Source organism: Liolophura sinensis, chromosome 1, assembly GCF_032854445.1.
Source record: "Liolophura sinensis isolate JHLJ2023 chromosome 1, CUHK_Ljap_v2, whole genome shotgun sequence".
NCBI classification, from domain to species: Eukaryota; Metazoa; Mollusca; class Polyplacophora; order Chitonida; family Chitonidae; genus Liolophura; species Liolophura sinensis.
The window spans coordinates 72,569,525-72,593,978 of NC_088295.1; positions in this window are offsets into that span (position 1 = coordinate 72,569,525).

Consider the following 24,454-nt stretch of genomic DNA (forward strand, 5'->3'; position numbering starts at 1 on the left):
CAGGAGTATCTTAGTGTAAGTGGCCACTCACCTACACTTACTGAACTGTTCCCAGCAACAATGTGAAAAAGTTTTAAACGAAAACACTTTCTGAAGATCATTGAAATGTCTAGGTTTCGTGAATATTTAGCTGGCCAAACATACATATTTTGTCTGAATCATTTTAAGGAAAAGACCTCTAAAAATCGAAGTAGACATCACTAAATAGACCATTTAAAACTATGTACAAATATAATTTAGTTTATTTAAAGGCATTCAAACACTTCAATTCTTAGGTGGGCTTTGTGAACCATATATACGAACTCTGACGTCACAGGAAGTTTTCCTACTGTAATTACGAAATTCAGTGTTTTAATAACTCTTTTTACGCATGAGTAAAACATCACTGAAATAATGTTCTCAAAAATTTCTTTTTTCTGGTGAACATCAGGAGAAAAGGTGATGTGACGTAAGAGTTCCCAGACACCGTCAGTTTGGCTAATAAAGCCCACCATAGTATTCAAATATCTGAATGCCTTTCAACACTCTTAAAAAATTCTGAAAAAATAAATGAAAATGTTTTACGCATAGTTTTCAGTTGTCCGTGTGATGAATCTTACTTCCTATTTTAGCATTTTCTTTAACAAAATATACCTGTTGTAAAATTTATACTCTCATCTAAAACTTACCTATCTTACGGCATCTAAGTACAGTTCAAGCTTTTCGTTCCATGTCGACGCTCAGGGATGCCTTTGTTAGAGTCGCGGTGGTCCACCCAGACAGCGTCTGATCACTGTTCAAGCTTTTCGTTCCATGGCGACGCTCAGGGATGCCTTTGTTAGAGTCGCGGTGGTCCACCCAGGCAACAAACATGACAGCAGTCCTATTTCCCGCGCCCATACAGACACCGACACAAGCCTCCTAGTGTTGAAAGCCACGTCTGTCAAACCAGATCTGACTCGCTGGTAATTTCAGAATTTGACATTCTATATATTCCAGTCGAGTTAGTTTATAGGACAACGCACTGTGGTATTTTCAATAAGCAACCTTCAGTGTGCAATATTTTCCCGCTGTATCCTCTATTTCACAGGATAATTGTTGATTATATTCGGGTACATTATTTAACGAATTGTATTGATTACATTTTCAGGCGTGTTCTACAATAATAGTCCAAACCGTAACACAGTTTCTGCAAGCAAAGGGAACTATACGGGTTGTCCGGAATCTTTTCAGCTGTCACACATTTCGAAGATCTCTTTTTTTCCTATTTAACCATTTTTTTTATTAACACTGTGTGTCAAGGTTTGTTTTCAGGACTTATCAAGATTTTGTCATTAGCGTGTGTTGAGTGAAAGTTCGACTTGTGTATATTACCCAGTGACTGGTATACACTGGCACACCAGTACGCAAAAGGTACATCACCCGAACTGATCGCAAAGCCTACCCCTTTTTTGTTTGCAGGACACAAAGAAACTGTTCATATTTTTCAACTTGCTGATCCACTATAGGCCCGTTTAAAAAAAAAACAGACGTAAACTGACGTCAGTCGGTAATCTGGTTTTACTGATTTTGTGCTTGTGGTATGAACTAACGTCACGTGATTTTCTGTAGTGAAGCACAATCTGTACATTAGCAATCGTAATCTATGATTCACTTATTATATCCAGTTTAGTATCGTACGCAAACAGGCGTGAACTGACGCCAGTATCGATTCCCAATTAGTTCAGCGACAAATTTTGAAATTCGGTGATCTTTTATTGTAACAAGTTCAATTTTGGGATTTTTAGTACATAGCTCATCATAGAATTTCAGCATTTAATTGAACTTTACTCAGCCCCTCAAATATCTCAAAAAAGCTATGGTTTGTTTTGATTGTATATTCCGCTGGAATATTTCTACTGCAGGATGCTTGTGCTTTGTGTTTTCTTTCACTTTAACTTCTGGATGTAACATGAGGATTGTGCAATCATCTGTTGTCAAGACTCTCAATGCTAAGCACTGCTTCTCGGGTAAAGTTGGCGCTGTGACGTCTACAGCTTTCCTATTTGACATCAAAACCAGCACCCATCAGACTCATAACTAAGTATTCTTAGTAAGTTAATGTATTCTCTTCTTTTTTGTTTTTGTTCTGTTTTTTTTTTATTATTGTTATTATTATCGGCGGATGGAGGGTGGCTGTCTTCTTGGTTGCTGACGTGTTTATATTATACACGTTTATATGGTTTTGCGTGCCCACAAATGTTCTAGCTGTAAGAGACATCATTGTAAAACTGAGAGGATGACAACATGTGGTTATTTCCGTATGCTTGAAAGATGCAGTTGCTATACTGGGCTACACCTAAATAGGCTTTTTGCTAGAATCTTGCTAAGGAAGGTTAATCTCCTAGTTTAAATCAAACGTGGGAGAACATAGCAACATTCTTATGAAGAGAGACGGTATAATCTTTAGAGAAGCAAATATCATTTTCCATGAATTTAGTTTATAAATCCTAAAATTCAAACTTCAAGGAAGTTGCGTGATTCAAGAAATAATAGATGTAAAGTCCAAAGCAAATGTTGATTCCTGTAGAGGCTTTTACCAGCTAATATATAATCCTACCTTGCGATTAAAAATATTACGTCAAAGAGGACATACGTAGAATTTTGGCAAGCCCTTAGTTGAGACCACTAGGATCTGACATTGAATATCCTTGGTATATCCTCGAAGACTAAGTGTGATATTCTTTTGTTCCTGCAAATACCCTTAGAGCTTCAAATACACCTGAGAAATATATGTATATCCATGATATTTTACCTGAATACATAATTAGTCGCCTCCGTTAACTTCACCCTGTCCAGCTATTTTCAGTAACACAAAAACTGTTTTCTTCTCGCACACCATCCTAATATTTATGACGATTTATAGGGTATACAATATATCTCTAGCAACAGACAGCTGCAAATATGGATAACTGCTTGCTGAAAAATGACAATTGATGGTTTTATAAAATTATAAAATGAACTCATTTATGAGACCCTCAAATTCTATAATGTGACAACTGGGAAAACATTATTTTCTTACAACGTTTATTTAAATTCCTCTCGAAGTGTGAGGCACAACACATACTTTTGTCCGGAAATGTATTTATGCACAATAGTATTTTTGATACACAAGAAACCTTATCCGCCCATGGCTATAGCTATACAGTAAACATAGCGCTGAAAAGTTTTTAACTACCAACTATTCTGAAGATTATCAAAACTGTCTACGTTTGGTGAATATTTTGCTGGCCAGACATACGTATAGCGTCTCGCTCATTTTTACAAAATATGCCTGATGTAAAATTCATATTCTCATCGAGAACCAATATAAGCTGAAGCCACAATCGAAATCCAGAAGCGTTGACGACATATGAATAGCCATGAATGTGCGTAGGTCAGCACACTGGTGGTCTAAGCAGCTATTCCACAGTGACTCGGGGATGCCTTTGTTAGCATCACGGTGGTCCACTTAGGCAAACATAACAACAAACATGCAAGCAGTTCTATTTCCCGCACCCATACACTCACTGTCATGATAAGGACTAGTCTCCTAATGTTAATCTCCTATCTGACGACGAACTGGACGTTACATGGATATCAAACCAGGCTGAACTGGCTGGTCATTTAAGTTTGTGCCGTCCTGTGTATTCGTTAGTACACGTGATTTTATCACAACGCAGTGTGCCATATTCAACGCGTTGCTTTTAATTTGAAATACAACTGTACATTCGTACTCTATTCCATATTTCATCTTTATCGGGTATATTATTTCACGAAAAGGACAGTGCTTTGCAGGGAAATTTATATCCGTTCTCAGGTTTTCATGATGAAATTGTTTCACGAAGCCATGACTTCATATTTCACGAAATGTACAATTCCGTGAATTTTTCCACTTCATGTTTAACCTTCATATTTAGCCTTGATAGGTTAAGAGAATACGCCTTAACTTTTCGGTGTATGCAGATTCTACGTACGAGGCAGCCCTATTGTTAAATCGTCCAAAGCAAAACCCTCGTGGAATTACAAATAACATTTATCATCTGACACATTAGACCTCTGGACAAGGTAGGCGTCTCTGGAGGCTGCCTTGATTTCATTTTCAGACGTCTTCTACCATAGTAGTTCAACTGTAATACAGTTTCTGTCAGCAAAGAGGACTACGGATTGTCCCATACAGACTCTTCCACAGACTCTTGTAAATTGGTACGGTACAAATTTCACAAGTCTATTCGCTCCCATTTTTCTTCCTATTTTATTTTATTTACCAGGCGTGGGGAGGTTTTTTTTTTATAAGAATGTGTCAAGACCTTATCGATAGCTTGTTGTACTTAACGAGTCTTATGGCATCTGATTTTGTAGGCATGTTCTCTGATTTTTTGGGATATATTTGTACGGAACGTCTAGCCCAGGCTTGTTTTAATGTGTAGAAAGGACTGTTAATGGTTTTAGTCTTGATAACAGATTGGTATTTATTACTGCACTAAGACTAGACGTTAGTTAACGTCATCTGGTTATCATCGTTAACCTAATTTAGCACCGTTCTGTACAGGTACCGTAAAGAAACGTAAAATTATTTACTGCAGTCAAGAACATCTTGCACAGTAGTAAAGCGCTAACTGATACCGATGATCATTTTCTATAGCAGCAGACGTAAACATACGTTATTTGCTCAAAACAATTGGTACCCGATTTGTACAACAGTCAAATGTTGATATTCAAAAATGTTTCGGCCTCAAAGAGTTTACAGCCTTGAGCTTATTGCACGTAAGTTACCTTACGTTGTTGGAAATCAACCGTCGAACGCAGTGACACATGCATTGTCAGAAAGTATATCTTCCAAGAAAAAAATTCAGTTTTGATGAATGTATTATAACTTCAAAAACCGTCCATGAATAAAAAAAGAAGATAGAAATGCCAAACAAAATGTTGATTTCCATGGAGGCTTTTATCGACTAAAACATAATCCTAACTGACAATTTAAAATCTAACGTCAGACTTCAAAGTCAGAGAGAACATACGCAGAGTCTTTGCAAGGGTGTGTGTCCTTGGACCTGACTTTGAGTATCCTTGGCATCAAAGGCGTATTACACGACTAAATGTGATATCCCATTGTGCCTGCAAATGACTCGGGTGCATCAAATACACCTATCAATCACCGATATAATATTGACTTTTTAGTACACTCGGGATCTTGCTGAGGAATCTCGCTGTCTATGCAAAACAACACATCTTAGTGAACGAGTCAATGTCCAACCGAAGCTCCACATAAGAAATGTGCCACGGGGAGGTGGGGGGGGGGGGATAGTATGTGACACTTAAATATGCTGTTAACCTATGTTTTACATATAGAGGTTTATGGACATAAAAAGCAGATTCTTATGAAAAACAAGACAAGCAGTCTTGTGGCGCACTCTTATCATTTAAGACTTTCATGTGATTTATGGTGCACTATATACCTTTTATACATCGGAAGATGTAGAAATAGATAAATTGTTGATATCATTACAAAACAAGGTGTGAATAATGGGATCGTCCTAATCTACAAATTCTTATCTGGGAAGCATTTTATGGCACTCATTCCTGATTTAAATTCCTCTCAATGTGTGTTGCATGGTACATACCATTGTCTTGAACCATTCAACACAACGAATAAAAAGCACTTCTTTCAGATTAGAATACCGTGGTTGTCGCAGAATAAATCTGCACATGATACTCCCCAATATCTGACCATGTGGCCTATTAAATCACGCAGCTGTCAAATGTGAACTGATTTTACATCCTCCTTATTATGTAAATGAGACCGTTATGAATTTATTAAGATGCATAGCTCTGTTAAATATGCCGCATATTAAAGGTCTAGAGGTTAAAGACGCGTATGGGTGTTTTTATGTCTAAAGAAAACATTTTCTCACCAATATCTGTATAGAGTCTTGCATTGTTACATTTTGAGAATGCAATCGACTAATTGTGTATCGGTTAAACCTAATAGGGTTATATCAATTCACCTATATACATGTTATATGTGTATGGTTTATTTGAGAAAGCAATGCTTGTTTTCTATACTGACTTCACCTGAACGAATATAATGTCGCCTATAAACACAGAAGCGGTATTAAACATCCTGGTGTTCTTGTACGCGTTCTTGTCCGTCAGTGAATATGCAGACTGTTCTGACAGCCACCCCAGGAGGGTGTCGCTTCTAACGTTACCGTGATGATTTGTGGGTGTCCACAGTGTCCAGTCGGAGGTGTTACAGTACACGGATACGAGCTGACGGACCGATCACACAGGTACGCCAGCAATCTTTTAGGATGGGCGCTGACAAGCTTGCATGATCAGTACAATCTATAAGGTGGCAAATGTTCGCTCTGTGGAGAATATTTACATATGGACTTACATCGACACACATCGGAAAATCACTCTACCTTCCCCATACGCCGCATTATTGTTCGCCATCCCAGGTGCCAGGTATCCGCTCCACAAATACACATGAGAATGCCGCCAGTTGTGTTTATGTAAGGAGTATCTTAGTGTACCTTGATAAATAAGAAACCATCCCACCCCATTTCCCTTGTACCATCGAGCAGCTAAGCCAAGATTTGAACATAGCAATAGTAAAGGCCTGTCAGAAAAGAGAAAAGAAGAACACACAGCTGCAGTGTGAAAACGTTTTAATCCATAAACTATTCTGAAGTTTATTGAATGTATTGAAATATTTTTTGGTCAGACATACGCATGGTGTCTGGCTCATTTTTACAAACTATTCCTGATATAAAATTGATATTGCCATCTAGATCCTATCTGTCTTAATATAAGCTGAAGCCCCAATCGAATCGAATAGCCATGAATCTTTGCGGTTCAGCACTCGGATTAAAGACAGCTCTAAGCATCTGAGTACTGAATGAATGAATGCTTGAGGTTTAACGTCGTACTGGGCAATTTCATGCCGACGAGCAATCATTAGGTGTGAGGCCATAAATTGTGTCTTCTTGTGGCAGGGCGAGTCCATGCCGCCCAAGTGCTGCTGCCACTGAAGTATCATGCCAAAGACACTAGACATGACACCCATCCCGGTCACATTATACCCTGTTAACCAGTCCTGTTTCCTTGCTCAAACGCCTCAATGCTAAGCGCCCAACGTCTCACGGCTTGGAGAAAGACGCACATGTGAGTTCTGCTTAAGCTTTCTGTTCCGTGGCGACGTTCGGGGATGCCTTTTTACCGCCACGTTGGTCCACCCAGGCAGACATGACACAAACGTGGCAGTAGTCCTTTTTCCCACCGCCATACATCCAACTCCATGATAAGAACATGTCTTCTACATCAAAAAAGCATATGTACTGTATGATCGACAAATATTAAATCCCTGTTGGACTAGCTGGTCGTCAACGAGCACTTAGGACAATGCTACGTGCTATATTTATAACACTACTTAATATATAATACATTACTGAGAATAGCCTCATACTGTATCCCGTATATCACTGCTTACATATTTATTGCAGTTACATTTTTCGGGTAAAATATTTCACGAAATAGACAGTTCTTTGAACGGGAAATATAGATTCATTTTCGGGCTTTCATGGTGAAATTATGAACCGAAGCCACGGGTTTATCATTTCACGAAATGGACTCTTGTTTGAAGGGGATTTTTTTCCTGGTCGTATTTAACCTTAATATGTTGAGGGAACGCCTTAGGGATTCGGTGTATGGCAATTCTACATACGGGGAAGCCCTTGTGTTAAATTGTGAGAAGCAAAACCCTCGTAGAATTACAAATAACATTTGCCATCTAACACATTAGACCTCTGGACAAGACAGGCGGCTATGGAGCCTCGCCGTGATTTTATTTTCAGGCGTGTTCTACCATAATAGCCCAACCCTAATACAGTTTCTGTCAGCACAGATTGTTCCGCACTGCAAGTGATCCTGTCAATTCGCACACATTTCAAAAAATCTCTTTTTTCCCATATTTCATCGTTTTTATTTACTAGGCGTGTGTGCAGGTTTTGTTTTCAGAACGTATGAAGACCTTATCAGCAGCGTGTTGTAGATAATAGTACCTATGGCATCTGAACTTGTGTGCACACTTGGCCTCAAACCAGTAAGAGATAGATATATCACCTGGACTGAATAGAAGTCCTAGACCAGGCTTGTTTACAATACAGAAAGAACTGTTAACAGTTTTCGGTTTGCCGATGAATTGGTATTTAGACTTTTATCAGGAATATTTCACTTATACGACGGTGGCCAGCATTATGGTGGGAGGAAACCGGGCCGAGCCCGGGGGAAACCCACGACCATAGTCAGTTTGCTGACAGACATTCCCACTTACGAGGCCTGTTTTAAAGACGAGACGTAAATTGAAGTCATTTGGTTATCATGCTTATAATGGCATGATTGTATACGTTTCTGTACTGACAGTTGCCGTAAACGTGAACTGATTTACCATACTGAAGCCAATTTCGCATAGCAACATGTGGTTTAGTATAGTGAAACCCATTTGTACAGCAGCACGCGTAAATTGACGTCACGTCATAGACTATTCTGATGCCCATTTTGTACAACAGTAAGCGTTTACTGACGGCAAATGTCGTGTTACATTGAAACCCATTTGCACACCAGTAGTCGTTAAATGACATTATGTTATTCAATATGTGAATGTCCATTTTACGAAGCAACAGGAGTTAACCGACAAATGGTAACAGAGGGTTAGTTTCAATTTTGAAGTTGTTAATTATCCTTATTTGGATGACAATACAGCATCATAGCCCGTCATCTGGCGAGTAGCATTTGTCAGATCTTGTTTGTGTTTGACATTTTCAGTCAGTGTCACTGGTTATTACTGCAACAACTAATCTGGTAGTATAGGCTGTTTATTAATCGAGATGCACGTCGGATATATGAACAGTTACAATCAAAGCGTAATTGAGATACATACTGGACTGACAACTTATGAACTGGCATGGAACACGATTTGGATACTGATTTAAGTCAATCGCCTAGAACCTTTCCTGTGTCTTTCCGTCAGTACTGAGAACTGTTACCTGAATATATCCTAATTTCTTATTCTATATAGCTCCTCAGTTCTTTGGTGGTGGAGTTTGACGTTGTATTGGAATTTGGTCTTGCTACTGTTGACCCAGAGCATCCATTATGGCTGACGGCTTGTTTACAGATGTCTGTTCCGACGCCTAGAGTAAGGCTTGGTCTCATATAATGTCTCATATAATGTATGACAGAAAGCACACAGTTCCATACGATGGGCAAAGGCTAGCATCGCTATGGTACTTACCCTTTAGGGCAAAGTAATATCGGCTTAGTAAAACGAGCCTCTTTGATTAAACTGACATAAGCTTGTCAAGTTTATTACAACAACCAAGAGAAGGAACCACGTCAAAGTTTTTTTCGTATGAATTGTAATTTTGTGAAGTGTTTGATTCGATCTGTAGTCATTTGGTATTCCATGGTACTGGTATGGTATGGTATGCCTTAATACGCTATGCTATAGACTCAAGCATCTGTTGGTCTTTCTCAACCAGCCAAATAAACTTCACATAAAAAACGTTCAAGTTATTTTATTAAATGTCACCAAAGTGAGTATATATCGATAAAGCGACCTGAAAACAGCTGTGTTATTTGTTTGGAAGTAGGGCTTGTACCAGCTGTGCTTGAATAAAACAGGTTTGTTGTATTGGTTTGTTGTAGGAGATGAAAGCTACACGTGGGCATTGATCGATATTTGAGGGATTGCTATGTGGGTGCTGACATGTGAACACAAGTCAAGTAAACTCTTACACAGATTGCAACACAAACAAACACGCTCTTAATACAGATTAACCAATTTCTAAAATGTGAACGGATGCTTCTGATACAATAGCCCATAGCTCAATATCTTAACAAAGTAAAGGGTCTATCAAGGTTTTTTTTTCTTTGCTTTGAGAATCGAGAAAAGTACATTAACTGTACGTCCTGCAAAAGAAACATGTCTTGTTGGACTGTGACAGGATCGGGTGCCGTGCCTGCCATGTTCCTTACTTGATGCTCGCTTTTACAGCACTGTACATATAGACACATTGGGGGCCTCCCTAGCCGAGGTGGTTAGCGTGCCAGCAGGGTGCAATGACCCAGCAGCCTCCCACCAATGCAGTCGCTGTGAGTTCAAGTCCAGCCCATGCTGGCTTCCTCTCCGTCGTACATAGCAAGATCTGTCAGAAACCTGCGGTTTGTCGTGGGTGTCGAAACAGACATTTATATACCAGCAGTCAATCAATAGAAACGTTACAGGTCAGTAATCGCAAGGCCAATTCCCAAACGACGTATAACGCAAATCACCAAAGCACTAAGAAAGTACATAAAGTACAAAAATTGGTCGGAATTCAGTATTCAAATTGTGTACCATGGTAGCATATCAGTTGTCGATAACAAAATATGTATGTCAGTTGGGTTTTGATTGCAAGCATTCATATATCCAACGCAGCAATCTAATTCAACACGCTAAAAATACAGTGCCTAGCCCCATTTTAAGCAGAATTAGACACAGTCATGAATCCAGAGGTTATGGACCCTCAGTTCATATTCACTTACAACAGAATTATACTCATTGTAAAACTTAAGAAACTTGAAGAGAAGGCGTTTGATGGAATATCCTTGACACATCAGTTTTTGCAGTAATAACCTGTGGCGTTGATTGAAATCGACACACAACACACAGGATCTTCCTTTAAATCCAGCGAAGTTAGATAAATATCTTTCACAGCCTTTGCTACACGTGGATTGTTTATAGCTAGCAGATATAAGGTTTAGTGAATGAAAAACCATCGTATTTATATGAAAACAGTTATAGATTGATCAAAATGGAGGCACAATTTGTTCTCATCAAAATACCTGTACACTGTTGATACATGGTTTCCCCGAATTGCAAACTGATGTTATTAATGAGAAATTCAAGCAACTCGGTGAACAAACATCAAAACATCCCACGAATTGTAAGCATTGTATATAGTGGAACTGAAGAAGTCTTCCTTCCATTGCCCTAGGATGCGTTTATATTGACATATACTTCACACATCTAATCTAAAACGTTGCATTTCTAGGCGTTTATGTAAAGCATTGCATTTCTACACGTGTATGTAAAACGTTACATTTCTGGGCTTTTGTGTATAAAGCCGCATTTCTAGGCGTTTATGTAAAACGTTGCATTTCTAAAAGTTTGTGTATACAGTTGCATTACTAACCGTTGGTGTGTAATGGGCCATTTTGATGACCGTCGCTCCATGGTTCAACTAATGGCAGTCAATAAACAATTCAAACCAAGACCTAGTTGGCGCCGCCACCGCTTTAAATCCACGCATCAGCTGAACAGTTACAGTTCCAATTCCGGATATTTTGATATAATTTTCCATTCACAGGTGTTTGGGTGTAATAGTCCATTTCCACATGTGCATGATGCGTCATTCACAGGTGTTGGCGTAATATAGTATTTCCAGATGTCAGTGCGTAAAGCAGCATTTCCAGGTTTTCTGCGTAATGCAGTATGCTCTAGTGTTCGTGTGCAATACAGTATATCAAGGTGTGTTGCAAATGATTTAACCCTCTTTAATACCTAATCAAAGTAAGTTCCAGCAAGTCGTCACATAATAGTTGAATACATGTAGCTTTGAAAGATAGGAATTAAGACCTTACCAACCAAAGTAGTTGAATGTTATGTAACAGAAAGTATTTTTTATGTTTTTTAATAAAATTAAGTTTCTGAGTCAGTTGTCAAGCTTTTTCTCAATTCCGTAAATGAATTATTTAAAAGACGGTGCTTTCGATCTGTCTTCCAAAAAAATAAAGGGTGTTTCTGTCAGCTTGTCACTTCATCGATTCCTGGAAACGGTCAATCTGTTAACCTTCTGAAAACCATAAACTGAACGCTTCGATCAGTTAACGATAAAAAAAAAATATACAATTTCAAAATTGACGACATCCATAACTTCCTTGTCTGTCAGCTAGAGAGAAACTGTGAGATTTCAAAATGAACAATAACAACAAAATCTTGTGAATTAGCTTGCTTCCTCACCAGTATAACTTCTTCTGCTGTTTTCTAGGATGCTGTTTTTTATTACTTTTAAGATTGTCGATATTTGCCTCATGTAAATGGCAAATTAACGTGTCAGTATGGAGAGTATGTCGTGGAGATATTCAAGTTCAGTGCCTTTGTCAGAGACGGTGTGAGCACAACTTGGGATTTCAATGAAGACAAGAATACCGTGTAGGATAACCCGAATCGTGCCAAGTCAAAAAAACTAGGAATTGGGGAGAAAGAAGTTGGCTTAATCGCGTTAGCCCTTTTCCAGACCAAGCGTGACTTGGCCCGGATCTGAAGGTTTGCTATGTAGTCTACAATTATAGGAAGTATATAGACTGGGAAAATCTTAAGAAGGCGGGAGCGTGTCTGTATGCAGACAAACTTAAAAGTGTGTTTAGAAGTTCCAGTAAAGCGAGCTTTCTAAGATGGAAGAAAAAAGGCCTTTCCAGACTTCCAGACGGATGGTTTGGTAATCGGCCCCACTGCAATTGCTATTTGTCATCAGCTTAATTTACATGTCTGACGAAAGTAGCTGAGAAATAACCATCGTATTGTTTCGCAAAAAGAGAACGTTGGGAATCTGAAACTGTGTCAGTTTTCAAAGTCTGTGAGAGAGAACAAAAGCCTTATTCGAAAACTAACTCTCGCCTGTCGTGTGAATAAACGAGATTAGTTTCATTTCCCATTTACCAATGGTCAATGGAAGTCTAATTCCCGTTTACTTGTCTGTTCAAGAAGTTGGTGGGAACTTATATGACAACCAGTGAATCTGTACTGTTACCCTGTCAGAAAGCGGAAACGCCTCCGTCGAGTAGAAGACTTATAATTTATAGTACGGACCAAATATGTCAATGTGAAAGAGCTTTGAAAACAAATGCTACATCCCGTTCATATCTTGTTTCTGTATCACTGAACGTTACAAAGTTCTTATCCACGTTCTTCGTTCTTAAGAGTTGAAAAGTTGTTTTCTTTTATTGGCTTCTCGATTATTGACTTGACAAAATTGTTGACAATTGGTATAAGAATGCATGTGAGGACGCCTATGTTCAAAACTCGGTATACACGGTAGCTTAACTAAATTCTGGTCCTTGGGCTAAGTCTCCGATGACTACACGACTTTTAAATTGAACCACACACATGACTACTCAAAAGGACTGAGAGCAACTTTGTCGGGTTCCTTAGCAATGTTAGAAAACTACTATTTAGTACAACTCGTGCCGATTCCAGTTGAGTTGCGTCGTTATTTCACATGCCTATGTTCACATCATGGAAGACTTCACAACTCCATATCATATGACACGTTAAACGTCGTTTTAGGAATTGGCATTATTGACCCGAAACGTCCGTATTGGTGGACTTCTAGTATACAAATCTCTATTTCAACGCATAGATCCCTGTAGCAGTCCGGTCCTAGATTCCACATGTTTACAGTTCTTCCGTTCTTCCTCGCTGCAGCGATAGACTTGGCAGTCAGAGTACTCAGAATCAGCAGCTGTGTTCCTCCTTTACCCATACTATTACGTATTTCCAAGAATCACTGCCAAGCCAACGGCATCTTCTGTAACGCCGGAATCTCAATTCATTTTTGTTGATGGCAATTCCCAATGAGTTTGTCTGGACACGGGGTTATTCTGAATAGATGATATTTACAGTATGCAACAGTACCATTGGCGTATGTAATGACAATTTTCACCCTTTTTGGACAGGGTTTGGGGTGTTAAATTCCTGGATGTTTCCCGAGGTATCTATGTCATTTGTTAGTTGTTCAAATATTTTACACTTGAATAAATGAATGACTATGGCTAAACGTCACTTCGGCAATACTGCAGTCATATCGCGGTTTACATTTTGAAGAAGCTAGCAATATACATATATTTTTACATCTGAATATAGAATGTACTACTTAGATTATGTATATATTAGAACATAAAAATACTACAAAATTCATGTGTATTGATAATCTGAACACTTTCTTGCATATCATCATATTGAATACTGGTACTATGGTGTATTTCTTTAAACTTATATAAAAAAATATATCGAATTACGAAAAGTATTCTAACTGCATATATGACATGTAAATGTGTAGACTTTGTCCAGTTACGTGTCCCTGACCAAAGGGAATTTTGAATGTTGGTATGGAGGATTATATGGAGAGCTGAATACAGGCTACAAGTTAAAAGAAATAACCCGCAGTGTACTAAGCTTGGGTTGGGCATCATGTTCGTTATATCCCATATAGCGTTTTAGTGAGGCAGCATTAGGGGTGTTTCGGTATTGACAATGTCCTGGGACATAAAGGCGCTCTCGTCATATGACCAACGTTGTGTTGAATGCGATATTAGCACATGTGAAAAATGTTATCTCCACGGGTATTGACCTCACGACATATCATGTCAAATTGTTTTAACCATGTAAAATGGAATGATCTATTTCTAAGTGCTAATCTTGTGTACAATGAACTAAGTGTTTTCTTGAAAACGTTCAGTTGGATTGACACAGAACTCAAGAGAGTCCTCATATTCCCCAGGGGAGAGGCGGCTATGTGTTGGCTCTGACTGTCCGTAACGACATTAGCGTTAATCAATGCTGTACCACCAACCCAGCGGAAATGGAGCCAGAGATCTGGGGTCGAAGCATCAGTGAACTTTTAAATTTGAATTTTAGACAGAATTCTACGCAAAGATATCCCTTTTGCAGAAACTCATGCACAGTCACATCAGAAAGACGTGGAGAATACTAACCGCTCATCTAGCAAGCTTTTGTGATTTAATTAAGACAGAATCTGTTTTAAGCATAACAAGCGACACTTTACTTTTATGTTATATTTACTTGTACATATCGATGAATTACAGAGATATTGACATCAAGTTTTTATTTTACAAAATACTTTCCCTGTATGATGTATATGCCTGAACAGGTTATAGCTGATTTTTTGTCAAGAAAATCCATATTTGGTAATTAAATGAAATTTTTTCTGTTTACCAAGAAGAATTCAAATTCAAATGCCTTTCAGTAAATATCGAACTCGTATCTGCATTATTTATGGTGTTAAAATTAGTCTCAAATGTAAAAAGTTATTATTCGATCTGTTTTATAAATTTTAGGAATTTTATTACCGATTTTGAGCCCTAACACGTGCAAAGGTGAAATTCACATTTTGTGAAAGGTGCTTAGTTGGGCTGTTCTAATATAATGGCAGTAATTCCGTTTGATTTGTCCTGTATAATTTTTACAATAAAAGACGCTACGTATTAGTCGTGATTGGCGCCAGGCGCTCATCAAGCCAGTCAGTATGTAGTATGTAAATTAGCCGAAGTTTTGGTTGTATACCAGTAAAAGCGCTACATCAGGTATTTATTCGCCTACTTTGTGAAATGAGTGTAAAAAAATAGCACAATGAACAGGCAGTTATTGAAATCTCTAAACGTGTAGCTCGCGGAGCCTGGCGAAAGGCGTTGAGTTTCTGAAGAGTTTTCGGAGAACCGCCTTACCCATAACAATGCAGGCTAAGCTCTATCTGATTTGATGACATGATTGTAAAAAGAGGCATAACACTTCGTAATTCAACATCAGGTAGAAAATACGGAAACTTGACGACAACAGTATTGTTAATTATATTTTCATTTTTTTATCGGGGAAGGGTGTGTAGGAGGGTGTAATCTTTTTTTATTTCCGACATTTGCCATCGTGTATTTGTAGCCTGGGTCTGTGCATTTAGAGTCTATGAACATATGCAGGCTGAATTATTTGAGCTCTGAATGTTTTTGCCGTATCTATTATATTATGTCTTATCTTTGTCATCACCGCGTTCGTTACGTGCTATAGCCTTTCTGTCTTAATATAGCAATACAAGAAGGAACCAATTTCGTGTTCATTGCTTTCCGTGTTTGTCTACCTTACATCAGTGGAACAGGTGCGACGTCATTTATATATTTATTTATTTGATCAGAATTTTACGCCTTACTCAAAAACATTTCACCTATACTATTTTCGTCAGCATTATGGTGGGAGGACACCTGGCAGAGCCCTGGGGAATACACGACAGACTTTCCCACGTAAGATCGCAGAGGAATTTAGCATGAGCTGATTTTGAACTTACGGAGATATGTGCAAGGCTTTTGTAAAGAATGGTGTCAATAAGAAACACCTCTATGCTTAACCAGTTATACGTGGTGTGCGACGTAGCATTGGTACACGCTACATCTTAGTGACTTGTTAAACACCAAGACGATCTTAAATCAATCAGGGGCTGAGGAGCTTTACCTGGTGGGGCTCCGAGTTCATTAGCTAGGCGACTATATGGTGATACAATACTTATGATAACACCCAGACTGATTGGCACATAAAGCCTACCCGCTTTACGGTCTTCAGAAGAACAGATTTATCAGTCTGACATATCTAATAATATACCGCTGATATCTGGAACACAATTACTCGCCTCTCTCGAGTCAAACATTTGGCAGCCCAGGCCCTAATCTGGTGCCCACTCTTCAGTAGGAGTAATTTATTTATTTTTACCCAAATTGGCCAGGATTTCAATGACAAAACTAGAAATTCGTGTCAGCCTTGTGCGAGTAGTTCGGAGTAACGCCTCTGAAGTTTGTGTTACCAACGCAACTGTTCACGTTAAATTTGCTCAATTGAAAGGTATCGAACTGGGTGTGAATCCAATGCGGCCTCATCTCCAATTTCTACCAGCCTTTCTTGATCAGAGAATGTTGGCTTGGAAACAATACTCGCCTCAGACACTGGACCGGATCTTCTGCCTTCACCATAGCATTATATGTGTGTGTTCAAAAGAGAATTCGACCATTGATTAGTCCACACTGGCACTGTCTTCCGACGGTGTGAAGGCGCGAGCTCATTTGATGATTTCTGACCCCATTGCTCGGTCACGAAACCATGAGTTAGCTTTTGGAATAATCTTCACTTTAAACATACTATAACGCTGGGCTGATTCTCGTGTCTGGTATAATTACCCGCCACTCTCCCCATGCTCATGATGCCTCATTCGCCATGGCAAATCTGGTTACATCATCTCATATATACAAGGGTCTACGAGGAACAAAGCTGGACACAATCCTGTTTTTACAACAGTTATCTATAGTGATCAGATATCTACATGCGAAATTTCTGACCATTCATTCTGATTACGCGTTACTTACACTGGATAAAATTACACGCTATGCTTATTTGGAATTTCTTCTCAAAACAACGCAAACGAAACGTTTTAATTTGAACAATGTATTCACCTGATGCTTGTCGAAGATTACTTGACAGTTGCCAAGCAGCATTACTCCTGTATAGAATAGAAACACAGTGTAAAAAACCGAAGTATTGATTGTGTATTTAAGCCAATCAGCCGCTTCGTAGATGGTGAAGGCTCTGTCTATTATATCATGGAAGGAAAACGTAAATATCGCAATACAGATTTACATAGAATGCCAAATCAAACATAAAACGTGTAAATCCATCCTCCGCTTGTAGGTAAGAAAAGTTTTCTTTTTTTTTCTTTAGCTCCAAATTCACAGTTCGTTATTTTCTGCCATGGTTTCTCTAACAGTGGATATAAAGATATTTGTGTGGTATAAATATAAACTGGATTATGCTTTTCTATTTAGATGCTAAAAAGTTTAGATTTGTTTGGAAAAGCTACAACATAGCAATTAATCTATTTCTGTACATGCACTCCACTCCAGACGGACGATAATGACTGCCACACTTCATAAAGCTATAAGAAGAACGCGTTGCAAAAGAAAATGATGAAACCCTTACCTGACAATGCTATTTTTGTGTCCAATCATTTGGCAACCTTGAGGTATTCCGGAGGTATCAGAATGATAGAATTAAAGGTCCAGTAATGTACAGGAATTCAGTGATACAGATATTATTGGCAACATTTCAATGTGGGAAATAATAACTTCGGTGAAGTGGCGGTCTGGAAGAAAAATAAGTGATCGCCATGCATTGATAACCAATGTTAAAGAAAAGACTTACATTCCCATGGATATTTTCTTTAATACCATTGTAAAACTCTCAAATATGAAAGAAGAAGAAGTAAAAAAAAAACAGACCAAATATTCCATGAAGTCTTCAAATCACATCAACGGTTCGCCTGGGATATTTGTATATATGTACATCTGCGATAAAATATGTACTAATTCTCATATGTCGAAAATGGGGTATACTTTACAGCCAAATAGCTCACGTCCACTGATTGTCTCGGGAATTGCTGAGAATTCCGACCTGTGTCTTTAGTTCGCCAACTTTCAGTGACATGCATGTAGGCTTATGCTAAGTGACTCTCAGGGGCTCTCAGGTTTTGTTAATGTACCTATTTGACTAAAACCTGTTCGAATACTTTTGAGAGGATTGTGATGTTTTGAACACCATGCACCTACTTGACAAAAACCAGCCTCGTTACTTTTAGTTTGAATTTAATGTTTTGTGCAGAGACGTACAACACGGTGAGTATATGTTTCCGTATCATCGAGAGATGGTGTGGCCTTGGACAAACATGAGGCACATTTATCTTCATCATCACCGCCCAGGTGAATCCCCACCAGAACAATCTAATTAGACGGTCATTATCCCAAACTGCCTGTTACTGATGGTCAATAGGTCCCAATAGGGATCAAGATCATAAAGTAAGTAAATGCGTGCAGTGTGCGTTACCAGAAGGGGCCGAACTCACCCACCTCACCTCTTTGAGTCAAGACGTCATCTTCAATCTGCCAGAACACTCCCGGTTTTATCGCTTGACATTATCGTGAAGTTGAGGGTGTAAGTGAAGGCTAAATTACGAACTCCCACTATATACCAAAGTTACCGTTCCTACCGCTTTATTTGTTCTTTCAATGGAACCCGATTCAATTTGGCCACTAAACACTGAATGGCGGTAAAAGTAAGCCATCGACAGCTGTCACTTAGCGATCACGTGGTCCGTGTATTTACTTTTTCTTTAAGAAGCACAAAAGGTGAAATATAAAGCGTCGTGAAATGTTTGGAAACAGCCATTGAAGAGACCCTGTGCTTTAGTGGATAAGGAATCTCAGAGGCCTATTGATCCGCGATCTAAACCACTCCACAGTGTTAAGGGATCCAAGCCAGCTGCATCTAAGGGCTTCACGCTCTCACCATAGGCCCACTCAAGTCTATCATGTCTTTGTTTAACAACCTGCTGAACGAGAACTTTCTAGTACATACAACCGACTCCTAACTGACCGCCAATGAGAGCAGTAATGCACCGCTGTATCAGCCTTAGCGCTGTATCAGTCCAGGTGTCAGGTACACCACCCAGAGGTTATAATAGAATCTCAAGTATGAGGTCACATGTGCTAAAGCAGTGCATATTTAAAGCTGGCAGATAAACTCAGTCGCTCTTGTGACACTCTCGAGTGTTCCGTATTGTGAATTATTTAGGTGTTCCGTCCTGTGACACTTAAGTGTTTTTCCCTTTGCACTCTGAGTGTTCTGTCTTGAGTGTTCTCTCCTGTTATAGCCTGGAGTATTCTGTCACAGGATATAACACTGGAGTGTCACAACACAGAACATTCCAGATTGTATTACGGGGCAGATATCTCAAAAATGTCAGAAGACAGAGCTCCCCAGGCTATAACCTAACAGGGCACTCAAGACTAAACACTGAGTGTAAAGGGTCACAAGACGGAACACTCAAGAGTGTCACAAAACGGAACATACAAGAGTGTCACAAGACGGAACACTCAAGAGTGTCACAAGACGGAACACTCAAGAGTGTCACAAGACAGACTACTCATGTGGTTCACAAGAGTGAACTCTCAAGATTGTCACGAGACAGAACACACAAGGCGGTCAGAAGACAGGTCACTCAAGTGGTTCACAAGACAGAACACACAAGGCGGTCAGAAGACAGGTCACTCAAGTGGTTCACAAGACAGAACACACAAGGCGGTCAGAAGACAGGTCACTCAAGTGGTTCACAAGACAGAACACACAAGGCGGTCAGAAGACAGGTCACTCAAGCGGTTCACAAGACAGAACACACAAGGCGGTCAGAAGACAGGTCACTCAAGTGGTTCACGAGACAGAACACACAAGGCGGTCAGAAGACAGGTCACTCAAGTGGTTCACAAGACAGAACACACAAGGCGGTCAGAAGACAGGTCACTCAAGTGGTTCACAAGACAGAACACACAAGGCGGTCAGAAGACAGGTCACTCAAGTGGTTCACAAGACAGAGCACACAAGGCGGTCAGAAGACAGGGTCACTCAAGTGGTTCACAAGACAGAACACACAAGGCGGTCAGAAGACAGGTCACTCAAGTGGTTCACAAGACAGAACACACAAGGCGGTCAGAAGACAGGTCACTCAAGCGGTTCACAAGACAGAACACACAAGGCGGTCAGAAGACAGGTCACTCAAGTGGTTCACAAGACAGAACACACAAGGCGGTCAGAAGACAGGTCACTCAAGTGGTTCACAAGACAGAACACACAAGGCGGTCAGAAGACAGGTCGCTCAAGTGGTTCACAAGACAGAACACTCTGATTCTCGAGAAAGATCTCTCAAGTCTTTTACAAGACAGAACACGTGAGTTGTTCACAAGACGAAACAGTCAAGGCTGTCACAAAAAAGAAAAGATTCGAGCATGTCACAAGATGGAACACTCAAGTGGTTCAGAGAACATTTAAATGGTTCACAATACAGAATGTTCAAGTGGATCAGAAGAAGAATCACAAGAAGGAACATTCAAGTGGCTCACAAGACGGACAGCTCGACGGTACCACAAGACAGAACACCTAAGTGGGTCTCAAGACGGAACACTCAAGTGGTTCCTCAAGTGGTTTCTTGAATGAACAGCCAGATGGTTCACCAGGCCGAACAATTTGTTCTTTAGACGAAACACTCAAGTGGTTCTCAAGACTGAATATTCAAGTGGTTCAAATCTGTTTCCGCTATGACATCACGCGATTTCTGTTGTGTCTTTTTGTAATATAGACTGAAAAGTGTAAGGTACGAGTAACATGACATCGTTTTTCTGTAATATGGCGTGATCCCTGAACTCGTGAGAATTGCTGATGAAAAACTGATGTATAGAGTTAACAAGCACTCCGAAACAAAAAACAAATTCCTCTGGCCGTTTAAGTCTCTGTCTATCCTCGTTCGAAACGAATGAGATTATATTCACTGATATTAATGTGCTATAATCACGCGGGTTGCGGGTTGAGCCTGATAGTTGAGAGGTATTCTCTAACTCGGACATTCATCGATCACGCTATTTCTATGTGTGGGAGCACCTGCTACCGAAAGAAATACGAATAACAGTTAATCATCAATGCTATTCTCAGTTTTGATCAGGATCGCTATAAGGGGAGACGAAATGCTAGAAGATGACTTTGTGCCAAATGTGCCAAATATCAATTGTTTCTTCCCTGCGAGACTCAAATCAGGTTCGGTAAACTTCAAGAGCGTGGAGGCGAATGAAATACGAGTCGTGTTTCTATAAGTTTGTCCTACAGTCGACCATATGTTCGCGGCAAAGGGAAAGTCATGGAATATTTGAGGAAACAATATCATAGTTCACAATTAAACATATCTCGGAGAAATGTCCTAACGAAGTCGGTGTTGATCGTGTCTAATACAATAATCTTGGCTGGATGGAAAGGTTAAGCCCCGTACATGACTGAACTCGAGTATCGAGCAGTCCCACTCCACTATACTGTGCTCGCGGTGAATCAGCATACGGACTCGTCCGGCTAGCTCCGCTATTTCTCGAAGTGTCATGCCTGTACTAGGCGTTATGGAAGATTCCGCTACATCAGATAACAATACAAAACTTTGTATTACTGGAGGTATATCTTAGGTGAAACATCGTGTATAAGAATGGGGCTCAGTGTTAATTTAACAATAAGAGAATGAATATATGCAGTTATTCAAAAGCTCGACTGAGGAATTACGACCTTTACAAAGTCCGTATGGTACTGTCGGTTTCCTTTTAGCACTATACATGTGTAAAAGACAAATTGTGTTTTGTTTGTCCTCGACTTAATGTCGCTTTCAGCATCAAAATTAATGGCGTCTCCTTGTATCAGATTGGTTGTTGCTTGTTTGGTGTTTATAGAAATAATATTCGTCACCAAATATGTGACTGAGTTTGCTACATGTTCTCGTTGTATTATATTAAAGGCGACTATTAGTTTGCTACATGTTGTCATTGTGTTATATCAAAAGCGACTCTTAGTTTGCTACATGTCGTCATTCTGTTATATCAAAAACGACTCCTAGTTTGCTACATGTTGTCATTGTGTTATATTAAAGCCGTCTTTGAGTTTCTTACATCTTTTCAAAACGCTGTCATATTAAAAGTGGAATCTGAGTGTCCCATACGTTATCACTTTGGTATTCTGAGCTTTAGCAAAAATAATACAGAAAACAAAATTGATTTTGCTCTTTTTATGCAGAGTTCGGAACAGGTTGTGATAGAATAAGAAAAAATGGCCCAAACGCGTAGAGCGGGCCATTTGTACTCATTTTCCCACACATTAGACATTGACTGTCTCAAATACATTGCCCTAATACGAACACAACTCAGCAACATTTCTGTACAAAAATTGCGAAAAAAAATTCCAGAGCGTATATTCTTTGGAATAAATATTTGTTTACTATTGTTGCGCTAGAAACTGAATATCATCAGCCAAGAAAAACACGTAGCTGTAAATGTGGCAAGTTATCAAAGGCAGGGATAACTGAAACAAGCAGATATTGTGACGTTGGTATTTGGGTTATAAATCCTGTTGACTCATGCAATAACGATAGACATAAAAGCCGTGCGGCCAGTAGAGCTCACATAGCGCGCAGGTGCTTTCCTTGGGCATAATTAATACTCCTCGGAACATGAAGATTGATCTGAACAGATATCCTTTGCTACTTTTGACTTTTATTAATGCCAGCTTATAATGTCGGGCTGTTTTTATATAGAATGGTGGAAATTAAAGATGTCATTCTGACGATATGAAGCTTTATTCACGGGTTGTTTTCACCTCATCCGAGGAGCATATGAGGGCCGGTACTAGGGTGGTCCTATGATACAGTATCGTACCAGATGTCATCACGTCGGACCTAAAGTCAAAAGGAATCTTAGAAGATAAGGCGTAAATCTGAGATTTCTTAGAACAAATCAAAGCACATGAATGAGCAAATAATAGACATTTGTTGGCGACCCTTCACTCACTAGTCAACGACACTCTTAAAACTAAAGTGTTACATTTAACCCTCTAAAGATCACGAGGACTGACTGCACTTTTATAAAGTGTTCATGTTAAATGCTAAAGTGTTAAAAAATTTAGCACTTTAATGTAGTTGAAATATGAACACATTTGAAGAGTGTCGAAACATAAACACTTAATAAAACTGGTGAGATACATGCATGTAACGCTTATACGTGCCGTAACCGCTCTTGATCTTTACAGTGTTCCATGTGACACTTCAGTTTTAAGAGAGGATATTTTCACGGTATGATTGTTTGCAAGGAACATTATCGCTCTAGACAGAGAACACTGCATGACGCACTACTGTAACATGGCATATCACATAGAATCCACTGTTCTGCTATGACTCAGTTTGAATAGGCAAACCTGTTATCAATGATTTTATTTTATCAAAGATAAAAAAAAAATTGTGAAATATACACGCACATCACAGGATGTCATCTTGTCAACACACGACAGCCGATGAACATCTAACAGTTAGTCAGAACGACAAGTTCCGATGTCCATGCACTACACGACAGCCGCTGATCATCTAACAGTCAGACAGAACGACAAGTTCCGATGGCCATGCACTACGCGACAGCCGCTGATCATCTAACAGTTAGTCAGAACGATAAGTTCCGATGGTCATGCGCTACACGACAGCTGCCGATCATCTAACAGTTAGTTATAATTACAAGTTCAGAGGTCCATGCACTACAAGACAGCTGCTGATCATCTAACAGTTAGTCAGAACGATCAGTTCCGATGGCTACTTCACAACGACAGCTGACTATCTAACAGTTAGTCAGAGCGACAAATTCCGATGGCTACTACACAACGACCGCTGACCATCTAAAAGTTAGTCAGAATTACATGTTCCGATGGCTACAACGCAACAGTCGCTGACCATCTAACAGGTAGTCAGAACGACATGTCCCGATAGCTACTACACGACATCCGCTGGTCATCTAACAATTAGTCATAACGACATGTTCGGATGGCCACTATACAACAGCCGCTGTTACATCTTACAGTTAGTCAGAACGAAAAGATTCGTTGGCTACTACACAACGGCCGCTGACCATCTGTCAGTTTGTCAGAACGACAACTACAGAACGGCCGCTCATAATTAACCCAGTTGGTTAA